At 40.0% G+C, this 17,039-nt stretch overlaps 1 protein-coding gene across 13 annotated transcripts in view; it reads right to left on the reverse strand.

Annotated features, from left to right (window-relative positions):
* The window catches only part of SVIL (supervillin), a 226,051-nt gene that overhangs the window by 142,892 nt on the left and 66,120 nt on the right, over positions 1-17,039 (reverse strand). Inside the window, exon 1 of one of the 13 annotated variants that reach the window (XM_079105802.1) lies at positions 8,009-8,809. The exons of 11 other annotated variants lie outside the window; for them this stretch is intronic. The gene's annotated coding sequence lies outside the window, so the exon portion shown is untranslated. Of the gene's footprint in view, positions 1-8,008; positions 8,810-17,039 lie in introns of those variants that run through there. One more of the 13 variants, XM_079105794.1, reaches the window with a different exon arrangement.

Genomic DNA, 17,039 nt, shown 5'->3' on the forward strand with positions numbered 1-17,039 from the left:
AAAAAAAAAAAAAAAAGAGAGAGATAATATACATAGATAGAAAGATTATAAACTCCAAAGATTGTAAGATAGATTCTCTGACTCTGCTAGTAATATAATAATACACAGTACTTCACTTAATATTACTTTAGTCTTTGTGAAGTCACTTCAGACTCCTCAGGCAAAACTACTTTAAATTTTTGTTAAGTTTAATGAAGTTTTGAGACAAAGCCTGAAAAAAAGAAAGAAGTTGGTTCCATGATTTAATTCTGTCACATTCTGGTTGAGGGAGATCAACTTCAACCTTTGCCTTAGCAATGAAATCATCATTTGTGGATGGTTCTTCATGATAGTGGAGAGAATGTGGATTAAAAAAAGAAATGGATCTTTGACTTGTTCTTGACTAAATGAAACATTTTTTAAACCTTCTGACATGATCAGTGCATGTTATGGGGAACAGAAAACTTCAGAATACAGAAAATGCAAAAAAGTAGGTTAAGAGTCAATCTAACAAAATATCTACTTCGGGTTCGGACCAGGGCAGATTTTGTTTTCAGGAATTTTGAGGTACACAAATTGTATATGCTCAAGGTGTGCAATGTGATGTCTGGATAAAAAAGTCAAACTCATAGAAGGGTGGTTACTAAGGGAGGAGGTAGGTGGAAATGGGAAAATATTCTAAGATGAATCAGTTCTGAGGATCAATGTTCAGGGCGGTGTCTATAGCTGACCATACTGTATTGTATACTTGACATTTACTAAGAGAGCAGCCCTTAAGATTTCCTAACTCACAAAAGGTAACTATGTGGGTCCATGACAGGTATATTAAATCTGTCATTTAAGGAAGTGCTTGAAAGACACATTTGGGTGGGAGATCAAGAGAACCACTGGAGGGGTTTACATTTCATTGCTCTTTCCCCAACACCTGGCACATAGTGAGTGCTCAGAAAATAACTGTTGGTAGTGAATGAATGTGTGGCCCTGAGCTAATAAAGGGCAAAGGAAGTGAGGCACACTCTATCGTGCAGCAAATAGGAAAATTCCGCCTATCTTAGGCTATGACCGCTTTGGGGTTTCACATCAGGAGAAAAAACAAAACACAAAAGTCCTAAAGATAAGACTACATCAGGCTAGAGAAAAGAAAATTTAAATATTTAAATGAACAGAAAAAAATGATCAGAGTTTAATCTGAAGTGATGAAAGAAACTTTCCAAAATAAAAAATGAAGACAAAAAAAAAAAAAAAAAAAAAAAAAGGAAAAAAATAGGCTACTCAGTTCAACAGAAATAAGCAAGGACAACACACGCACACATGCACACACACTTGTTCCTAGGTTCCTACCTTGAACCACCTATCAGGCACAGGGTCTCCTCTCCAGGAAATATTAAATAATTTCAAGCTCTGAAACAAAACTTTTGTATTATAGAATCCAAATAAGTAGAAGGAACCTTAGCGACTTTCAAGTCCAACCCTTTTTCAGGGGGTGGAAGGTGAATTGAACCCAGGGGCACTCTACCACTTAGCTACAACCCTACAACCCTAGCTGTCCCCCTAAACAGTCCCTCCTACTTTTTTTTTTTTTTTCCCCTGAGACAGAGTCTCACTAAATTTCCCAGACTGGCTTGAATTTGTAATCCTCCTGCTTCAGCCTCCCAAGGAGTATCTGGGATTATAGATGTGCACTCCAGTGCTCACCTACAACCCCCATTTGAATGAATGAGGCCACCAAGGTTCAGAGAGGTTAAGAATGTACCCAAGGTCACATAGCTGGTTATTACTTAAGACCGGTTCTGCTCCCTCTTACTCTAGCCATTGCTCTAAGCATCCTCAGGATCAAACACCTTCAACTTCCAAATAAAATGTCCTTCCTCCCTGGAGAGCAGAAGCACCCTCCTTTAGAGTTCTGGGGAGTGGATGAGGTGAGCAGAGCACAGGGCTTGTCTGCCGTCATTGACTCCACATTGCTTTGCTCCTGATTGTTCCCCAACCCATCTTCTCATTGCATCCTCCTTTTGGAATATTTAAGAACAGTTAGCTGCTTGAAAGCTCCTGGAAGCCTCTGGAGAGAACTGAGAGGAATCCAAAAAAATAAATTTCATCCCAAATGGGAGTATTCTGTGTGGGGGTAAAACATTGCCTGAAGCTTAGTCACCCTCATCTAAAGCACCATGACAGTTTTCATCTAATCAAAGAATTTTTAAATATTCAACACTTTCAATCAAAAATGTATGAAACCATAAAGCCAAATGACTATGTTATGTGCTTGGCTAAAATGAACATCTGGTGGAAATTAAGACTATAAGCACAATTTGGAGAGCAGTCTCCTCCTTACTGGCACACCCAAGCCCTTTTTTCTAACCTGGCTCAAACCTATAGAGTCATAGCTGGGTCAGGTATCTGAAGCAATATCTGCAAAGAAATAATAGACATTGAAATGCCATTTGTCTCTGGGTTTCATAATAGCAACTGCTAAAGGAATGAGCCCATTGCAAAATAAATGAATGTGACTGCATTTTGTGACCTTACTAATACCTGGTAAAACTAAAATATTGGCTTAAGTTGAACAACAACAACAAAAAATTTATAAGAAAATGTACATGCAAAAACAGTACTAAAACTTTCAAAGGTAATTTAGCTCCCATAAACTCCCTCTTAATTCAGTAAGTTTTAAGCTCCTGAAAGTCAACTGCTTTCTTATGTGGGTTCTGGCTGGAGTGGTTTGTTTTGTTGAGTAGGTAATGTGTGCAACTGCAGTCTGCATATTTTATATTTGTGTTAAATGGGGTAAAATTAGGTACAACATTTTTGAATATACAAAAAGAACAGTAGCTATCTAATATTCTTAAGATATATAAAGTATCCAAAATATTAAAAATCTAAAAACATTCATATGGATTTTTTTCTGTTCAATGACTGTATATAGCTGAGACAACTTTTGCATATTCACAACATAATTGAAAATCCCAAGAAAAACAAGGGGGCTCTGATTAACTAAAACACAGTCCATAAATTGGATACAGTACTTATAAAAGGCTCTTTGAGTCTTCATTTAGAACCTAAGTGTTCCTTTTCTCTGCATAATTCTATCAATACTGGCTATATAGAACACAAAGTCTCATGCAGCTAATTAGAAGCTGACTTTCAATTACAGAGAAAATAAGCTTTAAAACCCAAATGAATACATTCCATCTAAAATGGACAGGTCGTGGAATTCACCTTAGTAAGAGCAGCACAAGAATTTTTATCTTAAGTAGACCTTACAAAGGGGCAGTTAGGCAAGGGGGAAGACATAAAGTGATTTAAAAGAATAATAAAGCACAGAAAGTAGAACAGAGATGACTAGGAATTGGGAAAGGGAGAAGGGTGGTTGAATTTGACCAGTCCATGATATACGCATGTACGGAAATATCACATTGAACCCCATTAACATGTATAATAAAGATGTGCTCAAAATAAAGTAAAACACACACACACACACACACAAATGAACCCATGAAACAACTCAGGAAACACTGTAAACACTGCAGCCTGGTGCGGAGGCCAGAACCTCATCAACCTGCCTGGGCCTCAGAGAGGATCCTGATAAAAAGATGCTCCAAGGTCAACTGCAGAGAGGTCAGAGGGATTGAGAGACCATAAAGGTCCCTGAGAGGAGCCACCAGAACGGCTCCTGTGGGCACTGAGGAGTGACTGGGCAGAGAAAGAAAGAAGTGGTGGCTCGAGATCAAGACAAGCTTTATTTAGGATGCAGGAAACTTGAGTATGTTTTCAACATGAGGAGAAGGAGTCAGAGCAAGGTAGAAGTTGAAATGGGGGGTAACTGGGTAGGCACGGAGGGGGAGGGGACAGCAAGAAAAACACAGAGGAAGGGGCTAGATTGGGAAGTGCACTTCTGCCACAGGAATCCTTTTCCTAACACCCAGTCCACCTCCTGGGAGCTTCCATTTCAGTGTTTCTGGAAGCAGTTTCAGGCAGCATTACTCACAGCTGGTTCTCAGACCAGAGGAGTCAGCAGCAGCACCTGGATTTTGCTTGCTGAGTCTGGCCCTATCCCAGCCCTCTGACTCAGAACCTGTACATTATCAGGACCACAGGTTGTGGTTTGAATGTGTCCACCAAATTTCATGTGTTGTAAACACATGAAAGTCATGTCAGTGGTATTTCCAGGTGAAACTTTTGGGAGGTGACTGGGTCATGAGGCTCTACCGTCATGAACAGATTGATCCATTCATGGATCAACGAATCATGGATCATGGATCATGCAGGGAGTGGCTTTATTTAACAGAACGCTCACCCTTGTTCTGCATCACCATGCGAGACCCCATATTGTCTTGGGTCTCTGCAGGGCTCCCAACAGTAAGGAGGCCCTCGCCTGGTGCAGCCCCTACTCTGGCCTATCTAGCCTGGTCCAGAGCTGTAAGAAGCAAATTGCTTTTCTTTATAAATTACCCAGTCTCAGAAAACAGACTAAGACCACAGGCGACTGTGCTTACAATGTGGATGGCACTGGTTTATAGCAGCATTTTACAAATGTGGGCAGTGAAGTCAGAGATCTTGGGTTCAAATCTAGCTCTCCCGGGATTCCATGGTACATGCCCTTGGATAAGCCTCTCTTAAACCTCAGTTCTTTTCCCTCAGTAGAATGGGCATGATGATACTAGCATTTCTTAGAAAATGAAATGATATAATGTAGACATCAAGAGCCTGGCATTGAGTTTATACACAGTAACAAAGGATGCTTTGTATTTATTGTGCATCCCTTCCAGCCTGACTGATGTAGTAGCTTCATTTTGTCCTGTGTCTCCCCTCAAAGAATGAAGTCCCCAGGATGGGGAAGCATGCTTCAGCATCCAACCCACAGCTCTGTACAGGTGACCTGCTCAAGAAATATGTGTTGAAATGAACAAATCCAGGGCTGTAAATCAAAGATAAATCAATGATCCCAAAGCAAAGATCAAAACTATTTATTTTACTATATTTACATAAAAACCAGTTAGACGCAGGTTATAAAGTCATTTGGGATTAAAGGATCAACTTTCAAAAGAGAATAAGAAAGATATGTGGCAAAATGCATGCCACTTTCAAAAGGTCCAGCACAAGGGAGTGTCCCCATGGGGCAGAGATCTTTCTGAACCACATCAAGTTGCTGCTGTCCTCAAGGTCAAAAATGCAAGACACACCCGAGATGTGTTTCCAAGGGTGAAGCTTAATGCTTGGGAAAAATACCTAACTCAAGTACCCAGATGAAGTTTCTCATTTCAGGCAAGATTCCAATAATGAAGTGGCTGACTTCACCGAATGCACCTCAATTTCCTGTGTTGGCAGAAACTTGTATGCAGAAACCCCATCAGGCTTGTTACAGTAAGACAAATCTTTCTGGTTGTATTATTAGATACAAGGGGGAGAAAGGCGAACTTATAACACAGAATACCTACCTCTTCCATAAATGCTACAGAAAAATGGCAAAAATATTTGATGGAACATTTTGGTCTGAAGAACCCATGTCATTACGTGCAATTCAACTCCATCAACTCACATCTGTGGAGTGCCCACTAGTGTGGTGGCAAGAGGCTGAGCCTGGTTGAGCACTACTCCACAGAGGAAGGGAGTGCCAGCATGTGTTGCCAGCAGCTCTACAGTGCAGGCTAGTGTTAAGGCCTCGGAGCCAGGGCAACCAGGCCAAGGAAACTTCTGGGTACATCTCATGTGATATCACTTCCCTGGCAGGCAAGGAGAGGCAGTATATTTGGGGGAAGACTGCAAGCAAAAGGTACAGGCATCCCTGAAGATGAGGCTAAGGAGTCAGGGCTTTAGCATGGAAGCAGAGAGAAACCATGAGGGATTGGTCTTTATTTTATTTTTCAGTGCTAGGGATTGAACCCAGGGCCTTGTGCTTGTGAGGCAAGCATTCTTCCAAGTGAACTATATCTCCAGCCCAGAGGGATTGATCTTTGAGAAATGACAAAATTAGAACTTTGTGGGCAAAGGGACCCATTGAGGGCAAAGTGATGACCTAACTAAGAAAGGATGAGACTTAAGAGGAGGTGGTAAGGCATCATGGAGGAACAGACACAGAGGCCTTACAAACATGTAAGTACAGGGGTCAAGGATGACAAAGTTCCTGGTTTGTCACAAACTATAAACCCAGAACTGCCAGATAGCTCCAGTTTGGGGATATGGCTGGTCACAGCAAGAGATCCCTGAGACTACACTTAAAATTAAAACTGCAATGAGGTTTCTAAAGGTCTAGATGGCCCTAGCATGGGGAGATGACTCCTGCTGATCAAGCCAGTTTCCAATCATAGCAAGAGTTACATTCCCTAACTGCACACCATGTGACCTCTACCTGGTGCAGTCTTGTAAAAGCCAAAGGCCCTTTCCTTTACACACAAGTTCTCAACTATAGAATATTAAACAACCCCAGGTGTGGCCAAATATGTTCATTCTGAATTAAAATTCAAACCTTCCTAAGGCCTGGCTATCAAGAAAAAAATACAAGGAAAGATAAGTGTTTGTTGAATGAAAGACGGATGTCCATTGTTAGCTGGGTGCTTTAACTGGATTTTATTTTGAAGATCATGCTCTTGGCACTAATTTGAATAATTTCAAATATGCCTTCCCCTGAAGGCTAGCTATCTTGCTCTGATAGAAGGAAATGCATCAATAACAAACCACTTCTCTCTACCCATCGGTACCTCCCTCACACACCTTCAGAAGAGTGATACAGGTGGTCTATTCCTGACAGGATATTCAACTGCGTGACTCCTCAATAGTTCACCTGGCATGGTGGGAAGAGGCAGCCCAAATGTGCCTCACTCTTTGCTTGGTACAATTTATGTCCTGCAGTTTTTCTAAACTGGGGATAACACCGGCATTTTAGCCAGAGTAATAGTGTATGTATTTACACATAGTATGAAAAATGTGCACTTAAAAGTCTTAACCACATCCCTCCAAATGCTAGCAGCAGTTACTGGGAAAGCTATCCCCACGCGCGACTCCCCCTAGGGTTGTGGTACTACTTCCGGTGGAAAACAACTGCAGTATTCACCCATGATGTTCTTCTCTATAAATATTCTGTTTTTCTACCTGACAAAAATAATTACTGTGCATACTTGCTCATCTGATATGGCATAAAGAAACATTTTTTTTTTTTCTAAAGGAGCACTATGCCAAGTAAACCTTAAATGTTCTATAGCTTGTTGCTATTTTTCAGCAGCAAATCACCAAGCTAAATTACAAAGAGACCATATTTATCCCTAAGAATTAAAAAAGGCTCATATGGTATTTGTTTCCCCTGCAGAACTTAAAAATGAATTACACAGTTCAAAACTTAGAACCTATTATGTACAATTACAATGCACTAATAAAAACATTTAGAACATTAAAATTAAAGAAGTCTAGAACCTAAAGTGAGATTTTTTTCTTATAAAAGCTGGAACAAAGAGGTTCTATAAAATCAAGCCCAAAGATCCAGAATAGCAAGATAAAGAACTCTCAAAACAAAAATTAGACAAAACAATCACTGGTGATTTATATTTCCACATGAATTAATCATAGGGGTGAGGGCTGAGGGTGTTAGTGTGTGTTTAGCATGCCTGAGGCCCTGGGTTCGATCACCTGTATGACAAAAAATAAATAACTTAATAATAATAATAATAATAATAGAAATGAAAGAAAATTTACCTTTTTGAACTCTACCTCCATAGTTGGGAAATGATTAAAGTACTCTGTATTGTGAATGTACTTTAATTCCAAGGGCTAACTAACATTTAGAGAGAATGTACATACTAAGTTATATTAAACAGACTGTTAATAATAAACCTCTCTGTATCATAAGTCCTTTGTTTTTAAGAAAAAAAAAATCAATCCTCCCAAACCCTAAAATATGCCCAAGGGTATCTGCAGGAGTAATTGCAACAGAACATTCCAGTGCTTGAATTCAGCAAATCCTTAGGAAGCATGCTCAGACAGATGGCACTTAAGAAACAAAACTACTGCACTTAGATTTATAGGAAGATTTTCCACTTACTTCAAATTTCTGTATAATCCTTGTTCCTCTAAGCGAAAGGGGACGGGGAAAATCACACTGCAATTCCTTATTGTTTTAATTGAAAAAAAGAAACACGCTATATCCTCTAATCTGACTTTGGATGTCCTCGAGAATTTCTTTGAGTCTCTATTCAATGAATACTACTTTCAGATTCTAAACAAAAAGTAAAATATCCAAAGTTAGCCCAAGTAACGCTGTACAAAATCAAATATCACAATGTAAACAAGGCAACTGCATCTATCAGAAGCGATGATTCAGAAGAGGATAAATTTAGAACGGTGCTTTCCAAAAGGCGGCTGGATGTCAAATTCAGGAAATAGGTGAAGGCTACATCCCATAAGTGTCTCTGAAAAAAGAACTCCAAAATATTAATAAAAAGAGTCTTCTCTTTGACGTTTTCAGTCCCCTGGTGTCCTCGAGGCTGTGCTTCCCCAATCTGGCCTTGGTGGAGCCATCCATTACTGGGTAAATCCACGTGAAACCTGAGGACTTGCCGGCCTGAGGACGTGGTCAGAGGCAGTGTGGCAACTCCACATGGGACCGGCCTTTTATGGCCTGAACTCCAGAGCCTTGATACAGCTAATCGACCAGAAATAGCTCTTGAAATTCAGAGGAGCCCATCAGCTGTTGCCACAGGCCTGGCCAGCAGCCACTTCAAATGCAGCTCAATTGTCCACATTGTCTTTCAGCTGGTTTTAAAGAGAAATTAAAAACACAACAGCAGTCTACTGAACAGGCTATAGCAATATGAAATCGGAGGGGCAAACAAGTCCTTAACTCTGTTTTTTAAAAGGAAAGAACACACCATCTTTCATAAAGCTCAGATACTGAACTCCCCAAAATATTAAGCATGCCACTTACTTTCTCTCTCTCTCTCTCTCTCTCTCTCTCTCTCTCTCTCTCTCTATATATATATATATATATATATATATATACCCCCCCACACACATACATATATACATGTACATATACCTACATATATATATATATATATATAAATGCATCTGTATATTAAACAGCATGCCATAGTGGCATGTTTCTTTACAAGTTAACAATTATGTAGATCCCTATGTATTTCTTACCACTTCCAATAATTGTAGAAAAATTAACCAACATAAGAAACAATTGTGCAAGAAGGACTTTCTTTAGAACAACACAAATATTTGGTCCTTAAACTAAAGTCAGTCCTTTGAACTGGCAAAACCTATCTTCCAAAGGCTCCTGGGCCACTCATTTCACTTAAAAACCAGATGGACCTTAACTAATGAAAAAAAATGAGCAATGACTCATAACCACTTCTTAAAAAGCCATTAACATTTTTTAAACACTTAAACTAAACATTACAACTCCATTTACAAAAAATACTTACAATGGTAGATGTCCTTGTTACCAAGAATAACAGAGAGTTATTCTTAATTGTCTGTGCTAACTTCAATACAAATCACAAACCTCATTAAGACTTGGGCTAGAGGAAAGCTGTTCGCTGCGCAGGCCTCCGGTGGTATGCCTCTGAATGTCAGTGTTCCCAGACCACCAGCTGCAGCAGGCAGTGGAGAGAGGCCTCACAAGGCAGGGTCTGAATTCCTGTTACTAATTAACCCTGCAAGACAATGCCTACCCCTAAACAGACCAACCAGGGACCAGGTGAAAAGATAACAACACTGTATGGAATATTTCAAGATAGTCAGAAGAGAGGATTTTGAATGTTCTCACCATGAAGAAATGCTTAATGTTTCAGATGATAGACAAACTAAATATCTTGATTTGATCATTACATGATGCGTGTTTACAATGAAATACCACACAATACCCCATAAATAAGCATAACAGACCTCATGACTATTTTGTGCAAGGGTTAAAAACAATTTGCCCAAGCCAAATTTTTTATCCACTTCAGGATGACAGATAAAATCTCACAGCATGACTTTTGCATCATAATCTTGTTCCTGTCCCTCATCTAATTTTCCCTTTGGCCAGTTTGGCCTTTCCCTCACTTTTAAGTTTATTTTATCTTATTTTATGTATTTATGTGAGCTGCTTGAACCTCCTGCAGCAAAGTTGGGTGAAAATAAATAAAAACTTATGTAAAACAGTTGACTATCTGGGAAAAGATAGGAGAAGGGAAATGAATCACTGTTACCACAATAATGCAGTTTGCTTTTCCTAAAAAAAGATTTGCTGCCACAAAATAAACATCTAACTCTTGTATGCCTGTTAAGCTGTTGCTCACTGCTTCCCTGAGGAGCCAAACGGTCCTAGATTAACATGCACCAGAGTCTAACAGAGCAATTCTTCTTAGTCACGTCTTTTATAAAACCTTTTTATCTCTGATCATTTGAATCCCAGCTAATTTTAACTTTTCAATGCATTTATACACTTTTCCTTTTTTTTTTTTGCTATCTGCCTAACTCAGAAAACCCCATCACACCCACTTCTTTGCACAAAGTGACATAAGAAATGGAAAATCATACATTAAGAATTAAAATTAGAAATAAGAACTAGACTTATATTAGACTTAGACATCCCCAAGATATTTGACAACTAGTTTTCATTTGCTAGTATTTAATACTAATATTATTACAGTGTTGTAGTCTATTCTTTCCTCTAGTAACTCTTCATTATAGTCCCATTATTATTAATTCTAATGGTGACTTGTGGGATGATCTAGGAAGCACAGCTATTTATGATTTAGGATCTAGGAGACACTCATTCTTATTTCTATGTTAACTATCTAGACCAATATGACAATGTGAAAACCAAAATTAAAAACATAATACAACTTATAATTACAGAAAATAAAATACTGAGGTATAAACTCAATATACACAGGACCTATATGCTCAAAGTACAAAAGGCTGATGAAAAAAATCAAAGATGATTGATTAATAGATAGATGTATACTATGTTCACAGATTAGAAGAGTCAACATAGTAAGATGTCAATTCTCCCCAAGCTGATCTATAAGTTCAATGCAATGCCTATCAAAACTCCATAAGAATTTGGAGTTTACCCTAAAATGTACACATACAGGCACAGCCACCTGGATAGCTAAAGTAATCTTGAAAAGAAGGATCATGGGGAATTGATCCATCCCTTATTAACCTATTGAGTCCCAAGTTTTGAATTTTGCAAATGTTTCAAAGAAATTAAAAGGTGAATTAAAGTAGGTTGGAAATAATAATCTAGAGCTTATATATAATTATATTAATATTGTAATCATTGTTAAAATATGTCATATAATGTGTCGTATAATTAGATATTATATACTATATTTAGGTTTGTGTAGGTGTTATACATCTGGAATGATGGGACAAAATAGGTTGACAAAGGGATAGACACATAACAGATGATTGGTAAGAATAAAGAACCCAGAAAAAAGTCCATGAAAACATGCCCAGTTGATTTTCATCCTTTTGATAAATAGTACTAGAACAACTGGACATCCACAGACAAAAATAAAATAAAATAAAATATAAAAAAGGAACCTCAGTTTATTCTTCACTGTTTCACATCCATACCATGAACACTACTTAGCCATATAAAAGAATAGACTATTGATATAGGCAATGATCTGGATAAATATCCAGAGATTATGTTGGACGAAAGGAAGCTAAAGTCAAAATATTAGCTGTCAAATGATTCCATTTGTAGAAGATTCCCCAGATGACAACATTGTAGGAAGAGAGAAGACAGAGGTCATCAGAGGTTAGGGGTGAGGGTAAGGTGGCTCTAGCAGGGCAACATGAGGGATAATTGTTATGAAACTGTCCCACTGTTGACTGTGTCAATGTCAACATCCTGGTTGTGATATTGTTCCACGGTTTTTCAAGATATTGCCACTGGTTGGTGGGGGAGTGAGTGAAGGCACACATGAATTATATTATTTCTTACAACTGCATTTAATCTATAATTACCTTTAAATTAAGGTTTAAATCCTTTCTTGACACCACCCCTCCTGCCAAATCTCAAAAAAACCTACTTCAAATGAAACTTCCAAATACAATCCATTTGTACATGGGTTACTTACCATAATTATGCTTTAAATAAGTCTATATGGATTCACTTATTATCAATGCCATCTTAAAATTCGAAATTGAAAGTATTTATTTTGCTCTACCACAATAAAAGTAATTGATTGCAAGTAAAATATTTGATATAGAATAAGAAGCATTACTTTCCAAGTGAATACTTTTCTTTAGCAGGTGCTATAGTCTAGATATTGAAAGTCCCCAAAGGCACATTCACTGAAGGCTTGATTCCCAGGGCAGTACTATTAGGAGATGCTGTGGACCTTTAAGAGGTGGGGCCTTATGGGGAGTCCTGACATCATTGAGGGTGTGCCCTGGAAAGGGACCGTCCGACTGGCCATCCTTTTTCGCTTCTGTTTCCTAGTCCTGATGTGAGTGGCTTGCTCTGCTACACGCTCCTGCTCCTGCTATGAAGTGCCACCCTTGCCAGAAGCAAGGACATCTCACAGGAACTTGACATCCAAGACAAATAACACTATACCCACCATCTACTGTGAAAATGGATCTTGTTTTCCTGACAGACCACAACCTCACCACAACAACCTGACTACCCTAATCAGAATCCAGGGCTACTCCTCACTGGAGTTTGATACTCAAACCTCCACTCAGTCATTAATAAGTCCGGTAGCCTGAACACTGCTTCCCTTCCTCTTCTACTTCCTGTTTATGGGCTCCAGTCAGGATTGCCACTGGAGACTCCAAACTAGTCTACCCTCCTTTGCCACCACCTCCCCTAACAACCCCCTCCACTGCTTCCAGAATGGCCTGTAATCAGCCCAAGCCTGGTTTTGTATCCCTCCCAGCAGTGGCTCTCAAGTGTGGTCCCAGCAGGAGTCACCTCCAGTGGGCAACTAGGTAGCAGTTATTTTTCACTGATGGAAGCTTTTGGACAAAGTTTTTGAATAAAATTTTCCAAAGGGCAATTGTAAAGATATCCTCATGAGAGCACCACAGGGATCCTCTTGCATTTAGATATTCATTAGAAAGAAGAAAAATATACCCAGTTACAAATAAAAATTCTGGAAATCACACTTTACCCAGAGATTATCTCATATAGACCAAGATCTGTGATGATTTTTTTTCTTGCTGGTATATTCCTACCTAATAGTTGTGACGTTTTCAAGGAATTGAATACCTTGCTTTATTACCAACATCACAATTAGATAAATCTAGGTTGAGACATTTGTGGATATCATCCAACAGAATCCTGTTGGTGGAAAACAAAACAAAAAGGCGAGAGTTGCTGGTCTGCTGGGTAAATTACAAAATAATAGCCTCTCTGACTTATCCCCTTCCTACCTACCTCTCCAGTGGTATGTCATGCCATCCACCCAGGAGGTGATCTGCACCCAACCATGAGAAGCTACATATATGGAACAGTCTTGCCATGTCTGCTCTTTCTGTGGAGAATACCTTTCCTTTCTTCCCACTTAAGCCCTAATGATCCTTCAAGACTCCTCTGACTTTATTTCTCCTATAAATCCTTTCCTGGCCTCTAGACTGCTGACATCCAAAGGGCAGGGACTCCATTATCTCTTTATGGCCCCAGAACCAAGCAACATCTGCCACTCCACGATGTAACAAATGTTCGTGAGGTGAAGATCAAAGTCACTTGTGGTTGGAGGTCTTTTTCTCATTTTAACACAGCTATAACGTTCTCTTTTTATTTTCAGGGTTGATTCATCAATGCATAATATCCCTCTGGACTTGGAGACAGAGTGACATGTTTTCTGTTCCTCAGGTTCAGAAGCAGAAAATAAAATAGGAATCACTGGATCGAGTGCTTCTCTATAGCAGCTTCATGTTCCATGTTTCCCCCTCCTGCTTCTGAAGTAACAGTGACATCAGAGCCTGACCAGAACTCTCAGTGTAGGAAAGCAAGACCACAAAGCTCTCTCACTGCTTCTGCCTTGTGGAGAGATCTGCTTTCTAATGGTAATGAATTTAGGCAATCATTGGAAGTTGTTTTTAAACTGCTTATTTCCAGAGAATAAAAAGGCTAGGTAGCCAGGACTTCTATTTTGTTCTAATTTCTGCTATGACACAACCAGACTTGGAATCATTTTGTTTTCTCAATAAGTTTAGGGTTTTGAAATCTATGAGGGAAGACAGGTACATGAGAGGTCTCCTAATAGCTACATTGATAATATAAATCTCATGTTGTGACCATCTGTACCATAGGACAAAACATTTTTAGTAGATTTAAAAAAAAAAAAGATTTTTTCAGCAGCAATATCTTTCAACCAACAAAAATCCCTTCTCCCCAATAATATTAATCAATCTATCAATCAATCAATCAGTGGAGCCTGCCTGTCTGGTCTCTCTTCTTCTGAAAGCTTATGAAAAACTTTTCTGGCTTTAGATGAAGATCTTGTGTGCTCCAAGGTCATCTGTAAGTCACTGGCTTAAACAATGGATTCGCAAGCCAATCCTCTCTCCCAGAGCAATGGGTGTGTAGCGAAGCTCAGCATGAACAGAACTGCTGGCCTTACAGTCAAAATGAAATGCGAGTTTGCCAGGGGTGAGCCTCGTCCTGGCTCCAGGGACACAGCCTCCCATTCGGCTGGACCAGCATCACATTCCTGGACACCAGGGTCAGAGTCTTGCGAGTAATCAGAGATGTACAAAGTGTGACATGCTCCAGTTAGGCTGTTATATGTCTAAAAATATGGGTATTTGTCTGCTCTCAAGCAGTAAGTCATCACATGGCAGAACTGCAGAGGTTTTTCTCAAGTGGGGACATAAGCTGAAGGCGATGCTGCCAATGGAGCAAGGATTCCTACCTGAGAGAAGACCCAGCGAGGCCCTCTCCTTTCCATGCAGTTGTTCACATCATCACACTTGGCACAACAGGGAATTTCCTTTTTTGGTCCCCAGTACTAGGAAGGAAGAGACCAATCTTATTCTTGAATGGAAAACATAAAGTACCCACAGTTTTTCTGAGGAAGTACTGAGAAAAGGCAAACACCTGTGTTGGGTCACCAAGGAGATAAATGAGCATTGTCCACACCAGACACACAGGGAATGAGACACTTTTCAGGCGTGTGCTCTCAAGCCCCCACAGATACTCGCTAAGAACACTGCATATCCCAGCTGACAGTGCAGGATAAGTTCTCTCCAGCCCCATAGGGTTCCATCCTCACCTTCGTCCCAACATAGAGTCAAAAGTAATGGGCTGCACCCTTGGCCAACCCACAGAAGCCCCATAAGCCTGTAATAAAGTGGACCACAGTTCAGATCATTCTAAAATCTGAACTGCTGCATGCTACATCTTCCCATATATCTGTGGCTCCAATTGGGTATCGGGAACACATCTCCCTGACAGCACAAGTTCAAGAAAAGAAAACAATGGAAAGATACGGGAGTCATTTGGATAAGTTCGGCTGTATACAACATGGACTTCATTTTCTTAGAGTTTTCACTCCCCTGCCACCAGGTGAGATTTGGTCTACATTCAGGCTCTGAACATCACTGGCCGGGAGGAAGACTCCTGCAGTTGTATCCAAGTCTAAAGAACTGAGACTCATTCAGAGGCAAAGCATTGCCTCATATTCCCCAAAGAAAAATCACAACTTGAAGAAAGGAGTGAACAAAGAAGAAAGGGGATCCAATGGAGATGAAATAGGCTAATTCAAGACATTCTGAAGTGAGAATTTTCAGACCGGAGAGTAAACAAAGATAAAAACCCCTGGTCACACCTCAGCTTTCGCCTAACAGGGACCCTGTCTCTAGTAGACAATACTTTCAAAGACCCTGAAGTCACCAGTTGATACCTGATACTTGATCATGATACCAAGAAGATTATTCATGGGTATGCATGACTACCAGAATCTCCCGGAAAATGCCTTAAAATCTTGTTGATGGAACAGAGGGTGTTGGAGAGAAGAAAGGAATAAACAAAAATATTTCCAAATGACTGCAGTTATTTCAGCATTCTCCCAGGTAATTCCTAACTCCTTGCTGTGGTACTTCCTTTCACCCACACTCCCACTCCCAGTGACACGACCTGTTTTGAGGACTGCTGTTCATCTATAAGCCAAGAATAGTACCTAGGATACAGTAAGTGCTCAATAAGTATTCATTGAAATAATAGGATGAATAACGTATGTTCTACATAGAAAATGCCAAAACTTAAGAGTTTCCTTTAAAGGCACTTTACCCTTCATAGGTCCTGCTCCCTATCGTGTGATCATAATCCTTGCTGGCTTTGAGTAGATGGTTCCACATGCTTGAATTAGGTTGCCTCCTTCAAAATGCCTCTTTGGCCAAGATTTCTCTCATTAAGCAGTGTCTGATTTCAGCGCAGGACTCCCTGACAAAACCCTCCATGCATTCTGAAGCCTTGGCATCACTAACGTAAATCCACGGTACAGGGACCGTCCAGCACACAGAGACACAGCTCACTTGCCTTAATGGAAAGCTAATTGACGTGGTAAGCCCCGAAGGCAGGATTACTTTCAGTCAGGCCCTCCCTAACGTTTTCTGATGATGGCCAAGTGGGCAAGTCCAGTCCTTTCTCCCCAGAAACACAATACTGTTTTCTATACCAACAAGTATTAATTCGAATCCCTAGCGGGCAGTCCAGGATATGAAAATTACAGTAATCTAATCTTGTCGAGGAAGAAGTATGAATCATCATTACACGGTCTGACAAAGAGTGAAGTGATTAATGAAAGGCTACACAGAGGGTAGGGACCACGGAGATGGTTCCCTGGGGGGCCAGGAACCAAACAGTGGGACCCACCAGGCAAACATCAGAGAAGCAACATCCTGGTTTCCAACCCAGGGGAGGAGAAGCAAGGAACAATGCCATGTCACTTGCTTTTGATAGTGAGGAAAATTCCGTGACTGAGGGAGCAAAAGAATGGGAGCTTGGGTCTCAAAACTCTTGGTTCTGTTCTATCTTCCCACCCTGGGGTAAAGTGTTCAAGCTCTGCAGCTAACTTGTAAACTGGAACTGTAAACAGTGTGCCAGATGGCAT

Source organism: Sciurus vulgaris, assembly GCF_902686455.1.
Source record: "Sciurus vulgaris genome assembly, chromosome: 12".
Taxonomy (NCBI): domain Eukaryota; kingdom Metazoa; phylum Chordata; class Mammalia; order Rodentia; family Sciuridae; genus Sciurus; species Sciurus vulgaris.